We start from the raw sequence: 22,790 nt of genomic DNA on the forward strand, positions 1-22,790 counted from the left end.
GCTAACCAACAATATATGGGTGTGCAGTCCTTTCTGGCTTTGTTGTTCTGCTCTGTTGATCTATGGGTCTGTTTCCATGCCAGTCAATAAATATGAAACATATTTCCTTTTGTGTCTTTTAAACATTTCTTTCATGAATGTCTTGAATATTTTCATACATAGATCTTTCAACACCTTGCTTAAATTTATTTCTAACTACTTTATTTTTTGATGCAATTATAAATGGAATTATTTATATTTCTGTAAGTTTTTTGGTGTATGGAAAGGTACCTGAGTTTTATGTATTCAAATGCAATAAACAAAATGCATGCTACTTTTTACATAATAGACAATTTTTCCCCCAAAAAGACATACAGAATCCCAAGAAGTATATGACAACATCATATATGCTCAACATCATGTCAGGGAAGTGCAAATCAAAAGTATAACACATACTACCTCACTCCTATCTAAATGGCTTTTATCAAAAAGTAGAAATAAATGTGATTGAGGATGTGTAGAAAACGGAGGTCTTAATGGATTCTTGGTAGGAATGCATATTGGTGCAACTCCCATGGAATACCCTCAAGAAGTTTCTCACGAAATTTCACACTTTTGGATATATATTCATTCCTGAATATATATTCTAAGGAAATGAAGTAATTATCTCAAAGAGAAATCTATACTCCCATATTCACTTCATCAATATTGACAGTAGCCTGAGGCTGCTGCTGCTGCTAAGTCACTTCAGTCATGCCCGACTCTGTGCGACCCCATAGACGGCAACTCACCTGGCTCCCCCACCCTGGGATTCTCCAGGCAAGAACACTAGAGTAGGTTGCCATTTCTTTTCATGATGCATGAAAGTGAGAAGTACAAGTGAAGTCCTGTCCAACTTTTAGAGACCCCATGGACTGCAGCCTACCAGGCTCTTCCATCCATGGGATTTTCCAGGCAAGAATACTGGAATGGTTGTCATTTCCTTCTCCATCACATTAGCCTAGAAACAAACTGTTGTAAAAAAAAAAAAAAAAAATTAAGTATCTGTCATCATGTGAAGAGATTAAAGCAATGTAGTGTGTTATATTGCCATTAAAAAAGAAAGAAATTCTTCCATTTGTGGCAGCATGGAGGAAATTGGAGGGTCTTATGCTAAGTGAAATAAGTTAGAGAAAGACAGATACTGTATGAGGTATTTGTAAGAAATCTAAAAAAAAAAAAAAAAAGTGGAACTCAGAAACAGCATAGGAAAGTGATTGCCAGGGCTTGGAGAGTGGAGGAAATAGGAACGGGTTTGTAAAAGGTTATACATTTTAACATATGAAAATTATAAGGTCTGAGGATCTAATGTGTAGCATGATGACTATAACTGATAAAATTGTATTGTATAATTGGAGATGTCTAAGAGAATGGAACTTACCTGTGTTCTCTTCAAAAAATAAAAGGTAAACATGTCAGATGATAACTATGTTCCTTAAGTTAGTAGAAAGGGAAGCTTTTTTCTAATACATATGTAAATGAGAGTCAGCACTATGGCAGAGGTGTAGGGGAAAATGGCATTTGGAGTGGCTTGCCATTTCCTCCTCCAGAGAAGCTTCCTGAACCAAGGATTGAACCATACCCTGTGTCTCCTACATTGCAGGCAGATTCTTTAGCTGCTGAGCCATCAGGGAAGTCCTAACAACTCTACCGTATGACCTAGAAATTCTACTATTGGGCATATACCCTGAGAAAACCATAATTCAAACACACACATGTGCCGGGAGCCAACTCACAAGATCCCACCCATGACAAGGTCATGAGGAGAAAACCTGATGGGCAAAGCGGATCAGGTTTTCAGGGATTCCAAAAAGCTGCCCCTGGCACTCACCTTAAAGATGATCTGTCTTTCTGATGCTTGCTTCAATAGAGTACTCCCTAATTTCTGTGACACAGGCAGAAGGCCTTCCCTGATCTCTTCCCAAATAAGAATCAATTTAGAACTTTAATCAATAAATTTCCTGGGTGGTGGTATCTTATGAGATTATCCAGGATGAAAGGAGTATTTCAATTTAAACTCCTTTGCTGGCATTCTAGTTTGATTAGCAAATGCCTCTATGCCCTTGGTACTAATATGCATGACTGCTTACAATACCCTAATCATAAAACAACATAAAGAACCTGATCATATAAAGGCCCTAATGACATAGAGCCCTTCGGGGAGTGAGGAAGCCCTATTAGAAAACACAAGAAAAATTATTCTAAAAGTGACTATTGGGTTAATATTTGCTTGCTGTGTTTCTGCTCTTAATGTGCTAAGGTTAAGTTATGGAAACCATTGTTAATATAGTTAAAAGATCTAGAAAAATAAGAGCTTAGTCCTAGTGTGGTAACAATGAGATGGTTGTTAATTGTCAGCCAGGAGGGCTAGGCAGAGGCTGCCTCACTGAAGCCACAGAGTGTATGGGGTAATCCTCTTATATAAATTCAACTGACAACTTCTGCAGAGGAATTGATTTTGTGTTAACAAGGTTATACTTCTACTATGTTGTGACATGCTGTACTGTGGCCCTAAGAGACTGAAACTTTTCTGTTAAGATCACCACAGAAATGAAAAATAGGTTTACATTCACCTGACTTGCATAATGTGTCAATAGGCCCGAAGGCCAGAAGATAATGTACAAGACCCTCATAGACAAAGAAGTATGCAGAAAACACCCTGGTTTCGTGAAGGACAAGCTGATGTAATGTTAAACTATCTTCCCCTTAGAAATGTACTAACTTAGGGTATGAACGCTACGATAAAAATAAAGCATTGCCAGACTCTGCTGCACACGCCCAGTCTGGTCTGTCTCTCTTTCTCTCTCTCTTTCTTTCTCTCTCTCCCTCGCCGACGCTGTTCATCCTGAGGGAACCCCTGGTTCTTGTTGGGGCTGGAGCCCGGCACAAGTGTACCCCAAAATTCATTGCAACAGTGTTTACAATAGCTGGGACATGGAAGCAATCTAGATGTGCACTGAGAGAGGAGTGGATAAAGAAGTTGTGGTACATCTATACAAGGGAATTTTAATTAACCTCAAAAAGAAGTGAATTTGGGTCACTTGAGCTGAGGTGGATGAACCTACAGCCTGTTATGGAGAGTGAAGTAAGTCACAAAGAGAAAACCAAATATTGTATGTTAATGTATATATGGAATCCAGAAAAACGGCACTGGTTAACCTATTTTCAGGGCAGGAAGAGAGGCACAGACGGAGAACATGTTTTTGGGCCCAACATGGGAGGAGGAGAGGGCAAGTTGAATTGAGAGAGTAGTATTGAACCATAGTACATTACCATATATAAAATAATAACAGACAGCTGGCGGGCAGTGGCTGTGTGACACAGGAAGCTCACCCCGTCTGTGTGACCACCTGGAGAAGCTGGGCGGGGTGCGAGTGGGGGACTCAGGAGCGGGGGGGGGGGTATGTACACTTCTGGCTGATTCACAGCACTGCACAACACATTTTAAAGACATTATACTCCAATTAAAAAATAAATTAAGAAAATAAGATATATCTTTATCAAATTCTCATTTTATATACTTTAAATTATTGACAGTTTTATGCCAATTCTACTGCGAACAATAATCTGCTTCCTAGTCACTATTCATGACATTTGATTTACGTATCTTGTTGTCTACATAGGAAAAAGAAAAACTTTGCAGTACTACAGAGAAAGGCAAGATGGAGACTTCTTTTGATGCTTAAATATCACTTAATCAAGAGGATTAATAATTAAGTACTTATCAGTGGACGAATAGCCCCTCAGCCTCACAACCAAAAAAATAAAACTGCTAAAAAAAATAGCCCCTCAGCAACACAACCAAAAAAAAAAAAAAAAAAAGACTAAAAAAAGAATTGTTGCTATCTTTCAACTTAGTGGCTTTAAGTATGAACCTTGGAGTCCTCTAGACCTTATACATACTCCCAGTCCACCACTCACTAGCTCTGAATCTTTAGGCAAGCCTTATTTTACTTCTCTCCATTATGCCATTCAAACAAGTGTCTACCTCATGGAGTTGCATTAGAATTAATGACGATAATGCAAGAAATAAAAAATATTCAGAGAAAGATCAGAAGAAGATAAATGCTTGACTGATGTTTGTAACTTCACATTTTCTTATTGTGAAGCTACAACAGGGGAGCCTTCTCAAGCAAAACTACCCATCCACAGGGCTGTGTAGTGAAGGGCTCAGCCTCAGCCAAGTGGAAGTCTGGACTTTGCCCTTGTTTCCTGGGAGCTCCTCTCTAAACCCTTAGGCTGTTTCCTCTGAGAAAGGGTGATTAAAGGTGTCAAAGGTTAATACTGAGAAAAGTGCTTTTGTTTTTGTGAGGGTCTTGGGCCAGCCTGACAGGGATGTCAATGTGACTTAGAGCAAGAAGTTTGACCCACAAGAATGATGTGAATCCTAATGAGGGTTTTAGTCATGCAGTATCAGCTACACCTCTAGAGAGGTTTGAGCCTGAGATCAGCTGTATGGACCCTCAGTCATTCCTCGCCTTGGAGCCCCAGTAAAAACTCTGGACACGGAGCCTGGAGTGAGCTCCCATGTCTGCAAGTGCTCACTGCTGGCACATCGGTGCTGGGAACACAGAGCTGCCCATGACACCCTGGGAAGACGAAACCAAATTTCCATGTTTCACTTTTCCTTTGACTCTGCCCTATATGCCTTTTCCTGGGCAGTTTTTTATCTATATCTTTTAAAAAGCTACAATCCTCTGGGTGTGTACCAAGAGAAAATCATACTTTCTAAAGATACATGCACCTCAGTGTTCCTTGCTTCATCAGGGCTTCCCTGATGGCTCAGATGGTAAAAATTCTGCCTGCAGGATGGGAGACCTGGGTTCAACTCCTGCATTGGGAAGATCCCCTGGAGGAGGGAATGGCAATCCACTTCAATCTTCTTGCGTATTATTGTCCACGGGGTCTACCCCTATGGACAGAGATGCCTGGCAGACTACAATCCATGGGTTCGCAAAGGGTCAGGCACAATTAAGTGACTAAGCATAGCGGTGTTCATTGCAGCACCGTTTATAATAGCCAGAACATGGAAGCAACCTAAATGTCCATCAACAGAGAAATGGGCAAAGAAGATGTAGTGCAGATATAGAATGTGATGTTACTCAGCCATAAGAAGGAATAAAGTAATGCTAACAGTAGCAATATTGATGGACCTCGATATTGTCATACCAAGTGAAGTAAGTCAGACAGAGAAAGACAAAAGAGTATGATATCACTGATATCTGGGATGTTAAAAAATGGTACAAATGAACTTATTTACAAACAGGAAGAGAGTCACAATGTAGAAAATTATTTTATGGTTCCAGGGGAGAAGGGAGGGATGAATTGTGACACTTGGATTGACGTGTACACACTAATATACATAAGATAGATAACTAATAAGGAACTAGTGTATGGAACAGAAAACTCTACTCAACTCTCTGAAATGACCTACTTGAGTTCAGTTCAGTTCAGTCGCTCAGTCGTGTCTGACTCCTTGCAACCCCATGAATCGCAGCACGCCAGGCCTCCCTGTCCATCACCAATTCCCAGAATCTGCCCAAACTCATGTCCACTGAGTCGGTGATGCCAGTAACCATTTTACCCTCTGTCATCCCCCTTCTTCTCCTGCCTTCAATCTTTTGCAACATCAGGGTCTTTTCAAATAAGTCAGCTCTTCTCATCAGGTGGCCAAAATATTGGAGTTTCAGCTTCAACATCAGTTCTTCAATGAACACCCAGGACTGATCTCCTTCAGGGTGGACTAGTTGCATCTCCTTGCAGTCCAACAGACTAAAGAGTAGGCTCCAACACCACAGTTCAAAAGCATCAATTCTTCAGTACTCAGCTTTCTTTATAATCCAAGTGTTACATCCAGGCATGACTACTAGAAAAAATATAGCCTTGACTAGACAGACCTTTGTTGACAAAGTAATGTCTCTGATTCTTAATATGCTATCTAGGTTGGTCATAACTTTCCTTCCAAGGAGTAAGCGTGTTTTAATTTCATGGCTGTAATCACCATCTGCAGTGGTTTTGGAGCCCCAAACAATAAAGTCAGCCACTATCCAGTTTCCCCATGTTCGTGTCATGAAGTGATGGACGGGATGCCGTGACCTTAATTTTCTGAAAGTTGAGCTTAAGCCAAGTTTTTCACTCTCCTCTTTCACTTTCATCAAGAGGCTCTTTAGTTCTTCTTCACTTTCTGCCATAAGGGTGGTGGTGTCTGTATATTTGAGGTTATTGATATTTCTCCCGGCAATCTTGACTGCAGTTTGTGCTTCATCTTGCCCAGCATTTCTCATGATGTATTCTGTATATGAGTTAAATAAGCAGGGCGAGAATATACAATTTTGACATACTCCTATTCCTTTTTGAAACCTGTCTGTTGCTCCATGAGAAAAAAATCTAAACAAAAGTGGATATCCACATATATACATACAAGTTCTTCACTGTTCAACAAAAGCTGACATTTATAGCATTGAAAATAAAAAATGAATTAGAACTAAACAGACATTTCTCCAAAGAAGACACACAGATGGCTAACAAACACATGAAAAGATGCTCCACATCACTCATCATCAGAGAAATGCAAATCAAAACCACAATGAGGTACCATTACACGCCAGTCAGGATGGCTGCTATTCAAAAGTCTACAAGCAATAAATGCTGGAGAGGGTGTGGAGAAAAGGGAACCCTCTTACACTGTTGGTGGGAATGCAAACTAGTACAGCCACTATGGAAAACAGTGTGGAGATTTCTTAAAAAACTGGAAATAGAACTGCCATATGACCCAGCAATACCACTTCTGGGCATACACACTGAGGAATCTAGATCTGAAAGAGACACGTGCACCCCAATGTTCATCGCAGCACTGTTTATAATAGCCAGGACATGGAAACAACCTAGATGCCCATCAGCAGATGAATGGATAAGGAAGCTATGGTACATATACACCATGGAATATTACTCAGCCGTTAAAAAGAATTCATTTGAATCAGTTCTAATGAGATGGATGAAACTGGAGCCCATTATACAGAGTGAGGTGAGCCAGAAAGATAAAGAACATTACAGTATACTAACACATATATACGGAATTTAGAAAGATGGTAACGATGGCCCTATATGCAGGGCAGAAGAAGAGACGCAGAAGTACAGAACAGACTTTTGAACTCTGTGGGAGAAGGGGAGGGTGGGATGTTTCGAAAGAACAGCATGTATATTTTCTGTGGTGAAACAGACCACCAGCCCAGGTGGGAGGCATGAGTCAAGTGCTCGGGCCTGTTGGGCTGGGAAGATCCAGAGGAATCGGGTGGAGAGGGAGGTGGGATGGTAGACCGGGATGGGGAATTCGTGTAACTCTATGGCTGATTCACATCAATGTATAACAAAACCCACTGAAAAATAAAAAAATTTAAAAAAATAAAAATAAAATAAATCAAAGATCTGAAGTAAACCATAACCACGTCTATAACAGCTTTCAGTGAGCTCTTGGAACCCAGCCTGATTAGGAACCCAAGAATGGTCTTGGGAGGTCCCCAAACTTGTAATTGCTACCTGAAGTGAATAAAGTCTTGAGGACTTTCCACTCTGAAATTTGTATCTGTCAAAGGCCCTTTTCTTCATATGTATAGTCATGATGTTATCATGTTGATCCAATGGTACTGTGTCTAGGAACTCAATAATTAACTCATATATCATATAGGAACATGTATAGGAGGGGGGGATTCCTCAATGACTGATGGCCAAGGAAGACGCTGGAGACACTTACATATCATTGTGAAGTCCATCAAGGAGTTTGCCATCTCAGACCCTCCCCCTGGGGCTGCTGGTCCTCACTCAGCTCCCTTAGTCCTCGGCTCCCTATCAGCACACAGAGCATTCAGTGGCATGAGGCACTGGGTCACCTCAGACCAGTCAGTCTCCTCGTTGGGTGCCGTGGTCTAATGCTGTGTTCTTCCAAAATTCATGTGTGGAAAACCTAATCCCCAAAGTGATGATTTCAGGAGGTGGGACCATTGGAAAATGGTTTGGTCATGAGGGCAAAGCCCACATGAATGGGATTAGGGCTCTTGTGAATGAGGCCTGAAATACTGGCTCATCCCTTCTATTCAGTGTTACGTCCTGGAAGAAGCCCACACTCACTCCACCATGCTGGCACCCTGATCTTAGACTTCTAGCCTCCAGAACAGAGATAAATAACATGGTTTATAAACCACCCTGCCCCTGGCATTTTGTAACAGCAGCCTGCATGCACTAAAACACTGGACATGATCAAATGGGAAAAAAAAACTTGTCAATCTTGTTTTCCCTTCCAAGGTCATGAATGTGGAACACATAGCACAGATATTCAATTCTAAATAAAGTGGCACAAGGTAACATATTCCATAGAATTGTACATTTCTTTCAAATTGTAGTTTTTTGACATGCTCACCTGGGAGCATATTTTCTTAGAGGTAATTAACATTTAAACCTATAGATTGTGGATTTTATGTGATCAGTTGAGGGCATTAAGAGCAAAGAAAGAAGTTTCTAAAAATTAGAGAAATTCAGTCTGAAGACAGAACCAATACTGGTAGCCCAACTCCAGCCTGTCACCCTAGAGATGAAGCAACTGAACCGTAAGGCCTGTCACCAGCCTCTCATCAGAATCCTAACATAACTACTCTTTCACTTGGAAAACCTATCTTCAGTGCTCTAGGGCTTGGTTTTCTTCACTGGAAAAGAAAAATTAGAGTAGAAAATCCTTTACCTTTCCAAAGATTATGCAAATCTCTATATAAAACATGATTCTAAACTGAGGTGTGTTCTTTTTTCTGAAAAGAAAATTATCATTTGGTTGAGCAGCTTCCCTGTTTGGATCTCTTATACTTCTCATTATCTGCTCTTTCTCACAATGTATTTTGCTAGGTTAGCTTTAAGAACAAATATTTGATAGAAAAAATTACTTGACTGTTATGGAATATTACTTTTATCTTTGATCTTCCATTGAAAATCAAGAGTTGTAGTTAAGCACACTAGTGAGAGAAACTGTTTCTAAATGTCAGTATGAGAACTTGTGAAGTTTGCTGTGTGTAGTTGCTCCACAGTGTCCAACACTTTACGACCCCATGGACTGATGACCCCTTGGACTGCAGCCCGCAAGGCTCCTCTGTCCATGGGGATTCCCTAAGCAAGAATACTAGAGTGGTTTGACATGCTCTCTTCCAGGGATCTTCCTGGCCATGGATGGAGCCCAGGTCTCCTGTACTGCAGGCGGACTCTTTATTGTCTGAGCTGCCAGCTCCTAATAAAATGGGTCTTAAAATATACAGAAGATGAGTGATTTGTCTACTTTTGTTTCCTGCAACAGTGGGTTTATTTTCCAGCTAACATATAAGTCCCGTTTCTATTTACCTGAACTCTCTGTAGAATGGAAGTTCTATCTAAAGGAAAGACATTAACACAAAGGGAAATTTTATCTGGAATAGCAGTTAACATTTTGTCCAGTTGTCAGTTTATCCTAAATATCAGAGGCTGGCTCTTTGTTTTTAATTATATTTACCTCAAAAAGAACAAATGGCTGGCCAGCTTCTGCCATGCTTGCTGTTGCTGCTGCTGCTGCTAAGTCGCTTCAGTCGTGTCCGACTCTGTGTGACCCCATAGACGGCAGCCCACCAGGCTCCACCGTCCCTGCGATTCTCCAGGCAAGAACACTGGAGTGGGTTGCCGTTTCCTTCTCCAATGCATGAAAGTGAAAAGTGAAAGTGAAGTCGGTCGGCCGTGTCTGACTCTTTGCGACCCCGTGGACTGCAGCCCACCAGGCTCCTCCGTCCATGGGATTTTCCAGGCAAGAGTACTGGAGAGGGGTGCCGGGCAGTTGGCCTACCTATGTAGACCCAGGGGAACTGAATTAAGGAGTGGGGATTGGTGTTGCTCAGATAATTAACTATAAGTCAGAATGTGGTCAGGTAGATAAAAAAGGTGAGAATGAAATTAGGAAGCCCTAAAGAGGAAAACGGTACATTCATCTAGGAAAAGTAGGTGACAATTCATCAAGGAGGTAATTTCATTTGTAACTTCAAACAGAGATTAGGTGTTTGTGTACAATGTAAGAATATTTGATTTGTAGGCTCTCCTTAAATTATTTTTATCTGTCATGATCAGAGAGTACAGCTAAGAAAGTGAACTCCTCTAGTGATGTTAAGAATCCTATGGTAAAAAGTAGACTCAAGTGGCAGGTTCAGAGCACTGTCTCTAGTTCTGTCCTCTTCAGTCTTTTAGTCAGTGACTCAGTTATCACACTATCTGAGGACAGGAAGCTGTGAGGGCGAGTGTGTGTGGGATAAAGACCGGACATCCAGTGCTCTCTGTCTAATGGGGCAAAGACTAAAAGCAAATGCATCCACAGTTCTGTGAAAGAAAGTCGCTCAGTCGTGTCAGACTTGTGACCCATGGACTATACAGTCCATGGAATTCTCCAGGCCAGAATACTGGAGTGGGTAGCCTTTCCTTTCTCCAAGGAATCTTTCCAAACCAGGGATCAAACCCAGATCTCCCACATTGCAGGCAGATATTTTACCAGCTGAGCCACAAGGGAGGCCTCTGCACTTCTACTTCTGTCATTATGTCCAAATAATCAGGATATGAGGGTTTGGGTGGAAGAAAAGACCTCAATGGTTATATGGCTCTCACTGTATGCTGTGAGAGCAGCATGGAAATTCAGTGGAATTTAACTCTGCAAGAATAAAAGTGTTTCATTCACCAAACACCTAATGAAGCCCTGGTGGATGCAAAGAATGGACAATAGTCAAGAGCACATATGTGGACTTTGTAAAGTAGGACTTAAAATTTAATAGAAAAAGAGAAATGAAGAAAATTCAAAGTTAAATATTGAACCATAATTGGGACACGTGTCAAGAGGGAAAAGCACAGAATGCCATATGTCCACATAACAAGGAGACCTGTGTTCTCTTAGAATCACAAAAGGCTGCTTTATGGAAGCGGTTTTTACTGAGACCTGAAAGATGTCGGGAAAGCATGAGGTGAAAGAGCGAGGGTCTTCCAGTGAGAAGAAATGGCATTGATAAAGAGCTTTAGCCATAAGTGAGAATATAGAGTGAGAAGAACAGGCATGCCAGGATTGAAACTTCAAATAATTTAATTTAGTTGGTTAGACTTATGCTAACTGGACAATGAATACAAAGTAGAATATGATTACTTCTGTGAAAGAGATAAGAATCAAGATTTGCAGAGCATAGGAGATATTTCCATTTGCCAGATAATTCGATAAAGAGTTCCCTAAACAGAGAAAACCTGGTTGCTATTGCTACTTTTGCATCGAGTTTTATAAGTTTAGATAAGTGACTTAATCATTCTTGGATTACTTACAGATCCTTAATATGGGAGGAATGTCTAGATAATTTCCAACGTTTCTTCCATTTCTGAATATCCAGTGTATCCCACAGGTTATTATCTGGAATAAAGAAAACCCTTTTACATACCAAGAGTAATGGCTGAAATATCTACAATATTATATAAAAAGCATTAAAATTCTTGGTTTTTTTTTTCCTTTGTTCAGTTTTTTAAAATATAATTTCCAGATAAAATGGCAAGATGTTTAAAATATACATGGCAGTTTAAATGGGTATACATGATTAATGGATTCCCTCATTGATTTAATTAACATATCTATTAATATCACCTCACATATTTACCTTAAAGATTTTCTTGGTGAGAACTTTTAAGTTTTTCTCTCTTACATGTGTGCTAAGTGACTTCAGTCATGTCCAACTCTGTGACACCATGGACTTTATAGCCTGCAAGGGTCCTCTGTCCATGGGGATTCCCCAGGAAAGAATACTAGAGTGGGTTGCCATGCCCTCCTCCAGGGGATCTTCCTGACCTAGGGATTCACCCCATATCTCTTATACATCCTGCACTCGCAGGAGGGTTCTTTACCACTAACATCACCTGGGAAACCCCACAAATGTCAATAACACATTACAAACCATAGTCACCATGTTACACATTAGACCCTGAGATCTCATTCATCATCTTACAGCTTAAAGTTTGTGCACTTTTACCAAATTCATTTTTAAATCATTGATTTCTCAGTGTTTATTTTTACACGACCTGTGACATGTTTTTGTATTTATGATTTTGGATTCAGGAAAAAAGATGCCCCCCTCTTGTTGTAACAGTTTAGCATTAGGTCATTGAGGGACCATCTTTTTCTATCAGCTCCATACCCACCCCTATCATTGTCAGAAATCAAGATGATTTACACAGATAAGGAAAATAAAGGAAACTGGCTTCCCTGGTGGTGCAGATGACAGAGAATCTCCTTGCAATGTGGGAGCCCTGGGTTACTCCCCTGGGTCAGTGAAGATCTATTCAGAAGGGAATGGTTACCCTCTCCACTATTCTTGTCTGAAGAATCCTTTGGACAGAGAAGCCTTGTAGGCTACAGTCCATGGGGATCACAAAATGTCAGACATGCCTGAGTGACTAACACACAATGGGCTTTAAGGATTTGGAAGCTGTAGCAGAGCTAAGGAAAGCTTAAAAGGAAAAGTAAAACTCTTTGAGACATGCAAGAACAGGGGTGCATGAACACTTTTAGGGCCACGGGGCAAAGAAGAGAATGGATATTGCAGTCTCTAAAGTGTCTTGTACATGACTGCAGCTAAAAGCGAGGACCTCTGACTAGACCTCTGGGCTTCAGTGGAGAGATTTGGCCACTGTCCAGGAAGAAAGGAGTCAGAGGAAAGAATCAATCCACGAATCTTTTTCTCCACTGACTCAACAATTTCTTTTGTCAACCACTGGCCAAACTCAAGTCGAAGTCAGAAGCCAAGAGAGCTAAAGGGATAAAGTCTGACCTTCTCAGCCTCTAAAGGTTCATAACATAATAGAAAATGATCAACACAGTTCCAGAGAGACTAATAAAGAATATCAAACACACCCACCATTTCTATGTAGTAGATATGTTTTCTTTATCTTATGAATCTAGTTGCAGTGATTTTTTCTAGACATTTAAAATGACTGGGTCGGATTAACTTTAATGGGAGAGGTCAGTTTCTGATTTGACCTAGACTCGAGGATTTGTCACTGTATTTCTGGTATGATGATATTCTTACTGGGACCCTTACTGTGATGCTGGGAGGGACTGGGGACAGGAGGAGAAGGGGATGACAGAGGATAAGATAGCTGGATGGCATCACCAGCTCGATGGGCATGAGTTTGTGTAAACTCCGGGAGTTTGTGAAGGACAGAGAGGCCTGGTGTGCTGCGATTCATGGGGTCACAAAGAGTCAGACACGACTGTGCGACTGAACTGAACTGAACTGAACTGTCTGTACACTTGATTCACTTAAACACTTTGAAGAGATAGGTAATGTGACCAGACTTAGGAAGGGATCAGAAAATATCAAGAGATGTTTTTATACATAGTTGAATTCATTTGGTTGATTTGTATGTGTGAGAGTGAAAACTTTTAATTCCAAATTTGTCAGAGACGATAGTCTGAAAGTTTCCTTTTGTACTGCCTTTGTGTGTGTTTCATATAGAGTAATACTGGCCCCATTTAATTAGTTGGGAATGTTTTCCTACTCTTTCATTTTCCTGAAGAGATTATGTCAAATTGATCTTAATTTTAAACATATTTGTTAGGATTCTCTGGTCAATCTATCTTGGATTGATGATTTCTTTTTCAAAAGTTTTATGTCACAGTTTCAATCTCAGTGAAGTGTATAGGAGTATTTATATGATGTATCGAATTTTGCTTCAAGTATTTTGAGATTATCTTGTTAGATGTATACATATTTAGGACTACTATGTGTTCCTGCTGGATTGCCTCTTTTTTTCCTCATGTAAGGTCCTTCTACTCTTTGTCCTTAGATATTTTCTTTGCTCTAAAGTCTACTTTATCTAATATTCACATGTGTTTCTATCCTTTTAATTTCCAAATATCCATGCCATTATTAAATTTCTCGGGCTTTCCTGGTGACTCAGACTGGAAAGAATCCACTTGCCTTGTGAAGACCTGGCTTCAATCCCTGAGTTGGGAAGATCCCCTGGAGGAGGACATGGGAATCTGTATTCTTGTCTGGAGAATTCCATGGACAGAGGAACCTGGTGGGTTACCGTCCATGGGGTCACAATGAATCAGACACAGCTTAGCAACTACACCACCACCTGGTGTTCCTTCACATTTACTCCTTGGGAGGAACAGCCCCACTCAGGCTGCCTTCTGATGCCAGGTTGGAGGTCAGGAATGCTGGGCCTGGCTGTCTTCTGTCATGTGCTGCTGTGTTTCTCTTCCTTTCTTCAGGCCCCAAACTAGTTCCCCTTCTTCTTGTCAACTATAAAAGGTCTCCTTTAGTGGTCTCTTCTTATTTTCAGAATAAACAGAGGAGTGGGCACAAAGAGATCAAGTCATCGTGTCTGAACCAGAAGCCCAAAGTGTGTTTTATAACCTGGGGAAGAGATTTTCTGGAGGGAAGTTGAGGAGGGAAAGGAGTCCACAGTGGGCTGGAGATGAATATCATGGAGTCCCTTTCTTTAGAAGTCATCAGAAGCTAAGAAAGTATTTTTTCTATATTATATGTATATTCAGCTCTGAGTGAGTACACTTTCTGTTTCAGCAAACTGTAAGTCTTCTGTATTTTTTCATTAATTTTCTTTACAAATGCATATGTATATATATACATACATATATATATATATATATATATATAATGATATCCATACAACATTTTTTTCGGTTCAATTTGGTTCAGTTGCTCAGTCGCGTCCGACTCTTTGTGACCCCATGAACTGCAGCATGCCAGGCCTCCCTGTCCATCACCAACTCCCGGAGGGCACCTAAATCCATGTCCATTCAGCCGGTGATGCCATCCAACCATCTCATCCTCTGTTGCCCACTTCTCCTGCCCTTAATCTTTCCTAGCATCAGGGTCTTTTCAAATGAGTCATCGCTTCACATCACATGGCCAAAGTATTAGAGTTTTAGCTTCAACATCAGTCCTTCCAATGAATACCCAGCACTGATCTCCTTTAAGCTGGACTGGTTGGATCTCCTTGCAGTCCAAGGGACTCTCTATCCCCATCTACTTGCCATGATATAATAGGACCAGATGCCATGATTTTAGTTTTCTGAATGTTGAACTTTAACTCAACTTTTTCATTAGACCATTTTTTTTCAAGGCCATTGCTCTACTTTTATTATGAAAAAAAAAAAAAATCAATTGTAAAGTTTGAATTATTTACCAGTAGGTGAATTGACGGAATAACAGAGGAACTAAAGATGATTACTTAATTGAACTCAAACTTTTATATATGTATATGAAGAAAGTTATTCAAATATAATTTTATTCTTGCCCCCTTTTGGTATTCTGCAAACTTTGATTGAAGCTATACATAAGAGAAATCAGTTTATTATTATAGTTAAACAAATGGTATAATTATGAGTGTACATTCAGAATCCATTAGTCCAGTGGCCAAAAAATGAGTACCTCATCCACTGGGGAAGAAAATGTTAGCATTTCCATTTCTATTTATTTTTATCTCACTGTCATTTAATTTACATTTTGTATATATTTTTAACTGTCATAACATATTAGAATAGCAATGTATATATAATATTTTTTACATATTATTAGGCCACTGACAGTGTGTTTTAAAATGAAAAATAATTTGGAGATTAGTGCTGGGAGCCGGCACACGAGATTCCACCCATGACAAGGTCATGAGGGAGAAAACCTGACGGGCAAGGCGGATCAGGTTTTCAGGGATTCCGAAAAGCTACCCCTGGCGCTCACCTTAAAGATGATATCTGTCTTTCTGATGCTTGCTTCAGTAGACTACTCCCTAATTTCTGTGACACAGGCAGAAGGCCTTCCCCGATCTCTTTCCAAAGAAGAATCAGTTTAGAACTTTAATCAATAAGTTTCCTGGGTGGTGGTATTTTATGAGATTATCCAGGGTGAAAGGAGTGTTTTAATTTAAACTTCTTTGCTGGTATTTTAATTTGTTTGGCAAGTGGCACCATGAACAGGGAACCCGAAGGTAATCCCCCCCATTGTTCAGTCTTCAGGACGGCTAGAACTCCACTAGAGCGCCTGGGCCCCCCTGCATAAGACAGGTAGGGTGAAGAAAGTGGGTAGGTTTTAGGTTTTAGACCCCACTAGGGCGCTACAGACCCCCCTACATAAGAAAGGTAGGGTGAGAAAGGTGGGTACGTTTCAGGTTCTTTCCTTCTTCTCTAAATTAAGCCTCTTCCTTTCTTCTCTTTTTTTCTTCTTCTAATTAGTAACAAAAATGGGTAACAGTGAGTCAAAAGAAAGTCAGCTTTTTATTGGAATCATAATGCAACTCCTTAACCGCAGAGGAATTAAAGTTTAAAAGACCAGTATTCAGTCCTTTTCTACCTTTGTCCAAGAGCAATGTCCTTGTTTTCCAGAAGAGAGCAGTTCTCCTGGGTTCCCTTCCCCTCCTGCCCTCCACCCCGGTGCTCTTTCCAATGAGATCTCTTGCTATGTCAGCACATGTGTCTCCAACAATTCATTTATAAGAGGTCAGTTTCGAGCCCTGGAAGGGGTCCCCCTTCCTGCAACAAATGGCGACTCTGGTGGGGACTCTTCTTCACTGAGACTGACATCCTGACCACTCGGGGTACTCAGGCGCCAGCTTGCCTGCCAATGGACCAGACCCAGCGGCCGCAACGGGGACCCTTTTGTCCCTGGTCTCCTCCTGACACAGACAACTGGCCAGAGTGCCCCGACCGGTAAGGAACAAGAGACTTTATTGACCTCTCTTCCCTTCCCTCTCTCTGTCCTCTCCTTAGCTCTTCCTATCCTTCCCATTTTTCTAATCCCCCGGTCCTGGACGCAGGAATTTGGTCAAAGGGCCTCAGCTTGAGCTGAGGATTGGAGACTGATCACCTCCTCGTGGCAGAGAACTCAAATTCCGGTAGGGCCGAATTCCAGTCCTCCCTTCTCTAGAAGCCCAGGAAAAAGTCCCGTAACGCCTGGGTGTCTGCAGGTGGCAGGAGACGTCTGTAAGGCCACCCCTTTTGCTCCCCTTTCCTGCCTCTTCCTCCTCCTTCTTTTCCTTTCCTCCTCTTAAAACCTTTGAAGACATCTAAAGTTCTGTGTCTCTATAGAAGGTTTTCTGAGAGACTGTATTCTTGTATTTAAGGGAGTGTCTGATGAGGACTGCCAGGTTTATATGTGTGTGTTTTAACTCTTGTGTTCTGTGTTGTGATTTTTGATGACCATTTTGCTTTTTGTTAGAACCTAATTTTCTTTCCCTGTGCCTTGAGACCAGGGCTCTCAGGAACACTTATCTAGACCATCTCTAAATCCTGAGACTGAAGGGAAAAGGGAAAAAGCCTTTAAATTTTTTATTTATTTCAACTTTTTTATAAACTAGTAAATTTTATATTGTAATATCTAATTCATGACCAAACTTAAAAAATGAAGCTAGATCTTGCACTGTGTCTGTCTAAATATGTTTTGGTATGTCTTTGTCTCTGGGTGATATTTTTTAGGTTAATTGGTAAATGAGCTCTATTTAATTGACTTAAAAGAAAAGGTAAGTGTTTACAAATCAAATAATTCTAAATTAAACAATAAATTCCAGGTTCAGGTAAACTGGAAAATATTCAGTATTAAATACCTGATATTAATGTTTGTTTGTTGACCTATCTAATATAGACATGTCTTAGAGTAATTAACATCAAGTAAAATATTTTCATTATGCTTAGGTTTATTATAAGTTAAATATTGTTATATTGTAATATCTGTTACAAGTTTGTCAACAAGGAAAGTACCTCAAGTAAAGAAACTTCAAAAAAAAAATGTAAATGAGATAGGAGTTTTTAGATAAACTATTAAAAATCATCATACTTTTAAAATGTCTCTCTAAAACAGTCCCTTTAGATTTTGGTAACCTGAATTTCTAGGGTTGTGCTAAATTAAGTGATTGATTTATTGAATAGCTAGATCATTAAAATAATAATAATAATAAGATTCTGAAACATTCACTACTAAACACTGATTTCCCTTTACAGAAAAATTAAAGAGATTTGGGACTACAAATGAATAATGTTTGATGCCATCCTGAGATGTTTGCTAGAATTTTTTTAGAAATTATCACTGGTATTTATGTTCACCAATCTATAGAATGCAAATATAAAGGTAAATTCTTGGTTGCTTAAGGAAAGTAAGATGTGTGTCTTCAGTAAAGAAAGTATGAAAAATGAAGTTACATTTTATTAAAAAAAAGGGGGGGGGGAGTAAGTTTGACTTACAGGTGGTTGTTTCAGGATGGAAGAACAAAGTAATGGGTACAGAAAGTGTTAAAAGATTTGCTGAAAAGTGCAAATATATTATTTCACAGTGATCTATATGATTCTACCTGACAAAGTACTATAAACCCTTTTGATGTTTATTGACAAAACTGCCTAAATAGCTTGACTTCTAGCTGACTTTGGGATGCTTCAGAGGGCCCCTGAGACATCCCAAAGAGCTATTAAACTACCTGAGTTCATTTGACATGCTAATTTCATGGGAATTATTGTTGGAGGAGTGATAAATCTTCTCAGGTTATATTGTATGGTTGATGTTACTTATATAGATATCCTAGGAATTATGTGAAATTCATGAAAATCTGATATGTCCTGATAAAATGTCAGTTATAATTTTAGTTATCACGTTAAAAGTGTTACAAGTCACAACAATGACCAGGCTACTTTGTCAATTACAATTTAATTAGATTTTAAATATGCCTTGTATGGTTTTACTCTCATGGCTTTAAAAAAAATACTGCTAGTTCTTCAAGATTTATAAAAAGACTTTTCTAAGATTAACTGAAAAATTTTGTTTGTTTGCTATCCGGTAAATTGGTAACAGACTGGAATTTAGTCTACTCTCTATGTTAAGAGAACAAAGTTTTCTTAGAATGAATCTTTCAATAACAAATTATGAATTTCTTTGCCTTTAAGTGATTTATATTTGTTTTTAAAATCTTTTGATACTTTAGTAAATAAGTGTTATTTAAGATTATGGCACATATAAAAGCTCATTTTGCTTCTACCAAAAATAACCCCTCACTGTTAGACTTGTGCTATCTTAATGTCTTAAAACTGACAACGCCCCTGCTTACACTTCTAAATCTTTTCAAGGCTTTTGTACAAGGTTTCATATAAAACATAGCACAGGTATCCCTTATAACCCACAGGGACAAGCCATCGTAAAAAGAGCACATCAGACCCTAAAAACTCAAATTTTAAAACTACATAAAGGTGAATTTAAGTATAGTTCCCCTCACCAGATTCTACAACACGCTGTTTTTGTGATATACAATCTAAACACTGATTCATTTGGGGTTACTGCAATGCTCCGACATTGGAGTCCAGAGCAGCAGAGTATAAAACCTCTGGTTAAATGGAAAAACCTTCTTTCAGAACAATGGAGGGGTCCTGACCCATTACTAACCAGCGGCCGAGGGTGTGCTTGTATTTTCCCCCAGGGTGCTGAGTAGCCAATTTGGACCCCGGACAAACTGATTCGCCATGTCGCAGTCCCCCAGACATCCGGTTCCCCCATTGCTTAGACCACAAAAGAAGAAGGACACTCCTCTGCCCCTGCCTCCACCGCCCACCTGGAAGGGCCAGCAGACTCTGAAACAACAGGCAGTGGAGATCCCGGAAGAACAAGTGGAAACCACCAGGACGTCCTGGCAACTCAACAAGCCTCCATAGCCACATGGGGGCAAATTAAGTCACTTTGCCATTTAGCATAGGGAATAGCTTCTCTACAGGGATCCTCAGCCCCTCCTGAAAGGGTTTTTATTGCTATGCTTGCTTTACTGTCTTGCCAGGCAAGTGCTACCTCTTCTACATCAGAAAAATACTGGGCATATTTCCTGATCCCCTGACCTTCCAAGTAGTTACTTGGAACAATGACCCTATACGGGTCAACACAGACCAGCCTCATCTCTTGGGAGGATCTTATACTTCTCATCATAAAGATCACTACCCCATCAATTTTAACTATACTCTTAGGGGATTAACAGACGACCTTCCCCTTTGCTTTAACTTCCCCCATAGTCATACAAGTGATCTTATCACTCCCTCTAAGGAGGGGTGTGTTGGAGCCTCCAAGAAAGCAATTTTGACAGATTCTCCAGCATCAAAATTTTCAGACAAAACAGGAGATCGGCTGGTTTGGATATTACAGGCCCATATGCCCGGGGTCCTTGACCCCTATAAATCCTTGTTCCTTAATGCTCCACCAAAATATCTAAATTGTATTCATGTTGCTCAGTCAGATATCATATAGAAAACTATAGACAACTGGCTTGGATATCCAGTATGGAAATCTTGTACTTATAATTCAAAAATAGATTATAGAATACCGGTAGGTGGAAACTATTTGGTACAAGACTGGAGCAATCCAAATCCAAGTCAGAATCTAGGAGCTGTTTCTGACCATGTCAGTAGGTTTAGCAATTGGAAAAATGATTCCCTCCCTTGGCCATTAGTGCCCAGCAGATGGCATTATAATCAATTTGTTACCACTATGTTGTCCTATACTACTAAGGGCAAAACCTTTTGGCAGCCAGAAATTTGGAGAGCCCTTGCTGCCACCTCCATTGTTACTTTAACTGGGCCAGAAAACGATTCCACCTATTCTGTGCTGGCTTGTTTACCCTCCCCTTACATTTCTTTGTTTACTAATGATTCAAAAAGGCTTCATATACAAATGAATTATTCAGGTGAACCAGATATAGTCTACTGTGAACAATGCATGCTTTCATCCTGTTTAACCCCTCAATATAATATTTGTTCTTTTGTGATGTTGCAACGTCCACCTTATCTTATGGTGCCTGTCACAGTGAATGCCTATTGGTATGACAATTACGGTTTAGCCGTTCTGCAACAACTGCAAGATTTAATGCATTCCGACGGTTTATTGGATTACTTATCTTAGGGATTTCAGTTTTGATAACAGCAATTACCTCTGTCACTATGGCAGCGATATCATTGACTCAACAGGTACATCCTGTTCAATATGTCAATGCTATGTCAAAAAATGTTTCTTTAGCTCTAGCTACGCAAGAATTTATAGAAAAAAATTAGAAGTAAAAATAGACGCCCTAAAAGAAGCAGTCATGCATATTGGAACCGAGTTGCAGGCTTTAAGGGTAAAGTTAGCACTATCCTGTCACGCCGACCATTGATGGATCTGTGTAACGCCCCTGAAAGTAAATGATACAGATTACAATTGGGAAAGGATTAAAAATCATATTTCAGGTGTATGGAATAGCTCCAGCATTAGTTTAGATCTTGGAAAGCTTCACAGTCAGATAAAAACCTTAGAACATTCCCACCTGGACTTTACTGCTGCAGGAGCTGCTAATGAATTTTTTCATACCTTTTCTAACTTTATTACTGGAAAAGATATCCTATCAACTATCTTCAATATGCTGCTGTAGCAGCTCTAATTTTACTTCTCATTATAATCCTTCCTTGCATTGTCAGAACTCTCCAGCAGAGCACTCAAAAGCTCGCGACTGAGATCCATCTGGCTGTCTTAAAAAATAAAAAATGGGGAGATGCCGGGAGCTGGCACACGAGATCCCACCCATGACAAGGTCATGAGGAGAAAGCCTGAAAGGAAGGTGGATCAGGTTTTCAGGGATTCCGAAAAGCTGCCCCCGGTGCTCACCTTAAAGATGATATCTGTCTTTCTGATGCTTGCTTCAATAAGACTACTCCCTAATTTCTGTGACACAGGCAGAAGGCCTTCCCCGATCTCTTTCCAAATAAAAACCAATTTAAAACTTAAATCAATAAGTTTCCCGGGTGGTGATATCTTATGAGATTATCCAGGGTGAAAGGAGTGTTTTAATTTAAACTCCTTTGCTGGTATTTTAGTTTGTTTGGCAAATGTATTTATGCCCTTGGGACTAATATGCATGATTGCTTATAATACCCTAATCATAAAACAGCATAAAGAACCTGATCACATAAAGGCCCTAATAGGCACAGAGCCCTTCGGGGGTGAGGAAGCCCTATTAGAGAACATAGAAATATTATTCTAAAAGGGTTATAGTTAAAGATTTAGAAAAATAAGAGTTTAAAATTGTTAATTTTAACCAGGAATGCTAAACAGGGGCTGCATCATTGGAGCTGCAGAGTCTTTGTGTGGTAAACCTTTTAGATAAATTTAACTGATAACTTCTGCAAAAGGACTGACCTTTGTGTTCATTAAAGAATAGATTACGGAAAACAACTTTGCATTCACCTCGGTCATAAAATGTCAATAGGCCCCAAGGCCAGAAGATAATGTACAAGACCCTCATAAACAAAGAAGTATGCAGAAAACACCCTGGTTTCGTGAAGAACAAGCTGATGTAATGTTAAACTATCTTCCCCTTAGAAATGTACTAACTTAGGGTATAAAAGCCACGGTAAACAATAAAGCATTGCCAGACTCTGCCAGACCCTGAAATCACCCCCGTCTGGTCATTCTCTCTCTCTCTCTCTCTCTCTCTCTCTGTCTCTCTCTTTCTCGCAGACTTGGCCCTATCAAGGCTGGTTTCACGTGTCTTCTCTCTCTCTCTCACCGATGTTGTTCATCCTGAGGGTATCCCCTGGATCCTGCTGAGGCTGGACACTGGCATATTTTTAAATGTCATAATATATTAGAATAGCAATGCATATATAATATTTTTATTATTATTAGGTCACTGACAGTGTGTTTTAAAATGAAAAATATCAATGTATGACAAAACCCACTGAA

The sequence above is a fragment of the Muntiacus reevesi genome, chromosome 20 (assembly GCF_963930625.1).
Source record: "Muntiacus reevesi chromosome 20, mMunRee1.1, whole genome shotgun sequence".
Taxonomy (NCBI): Eukaryota; Metazoa; Chordata; class Mammalia; order Artiodactyla; family Cervidae; genus Muntiacus; species Muntiacus reevesi.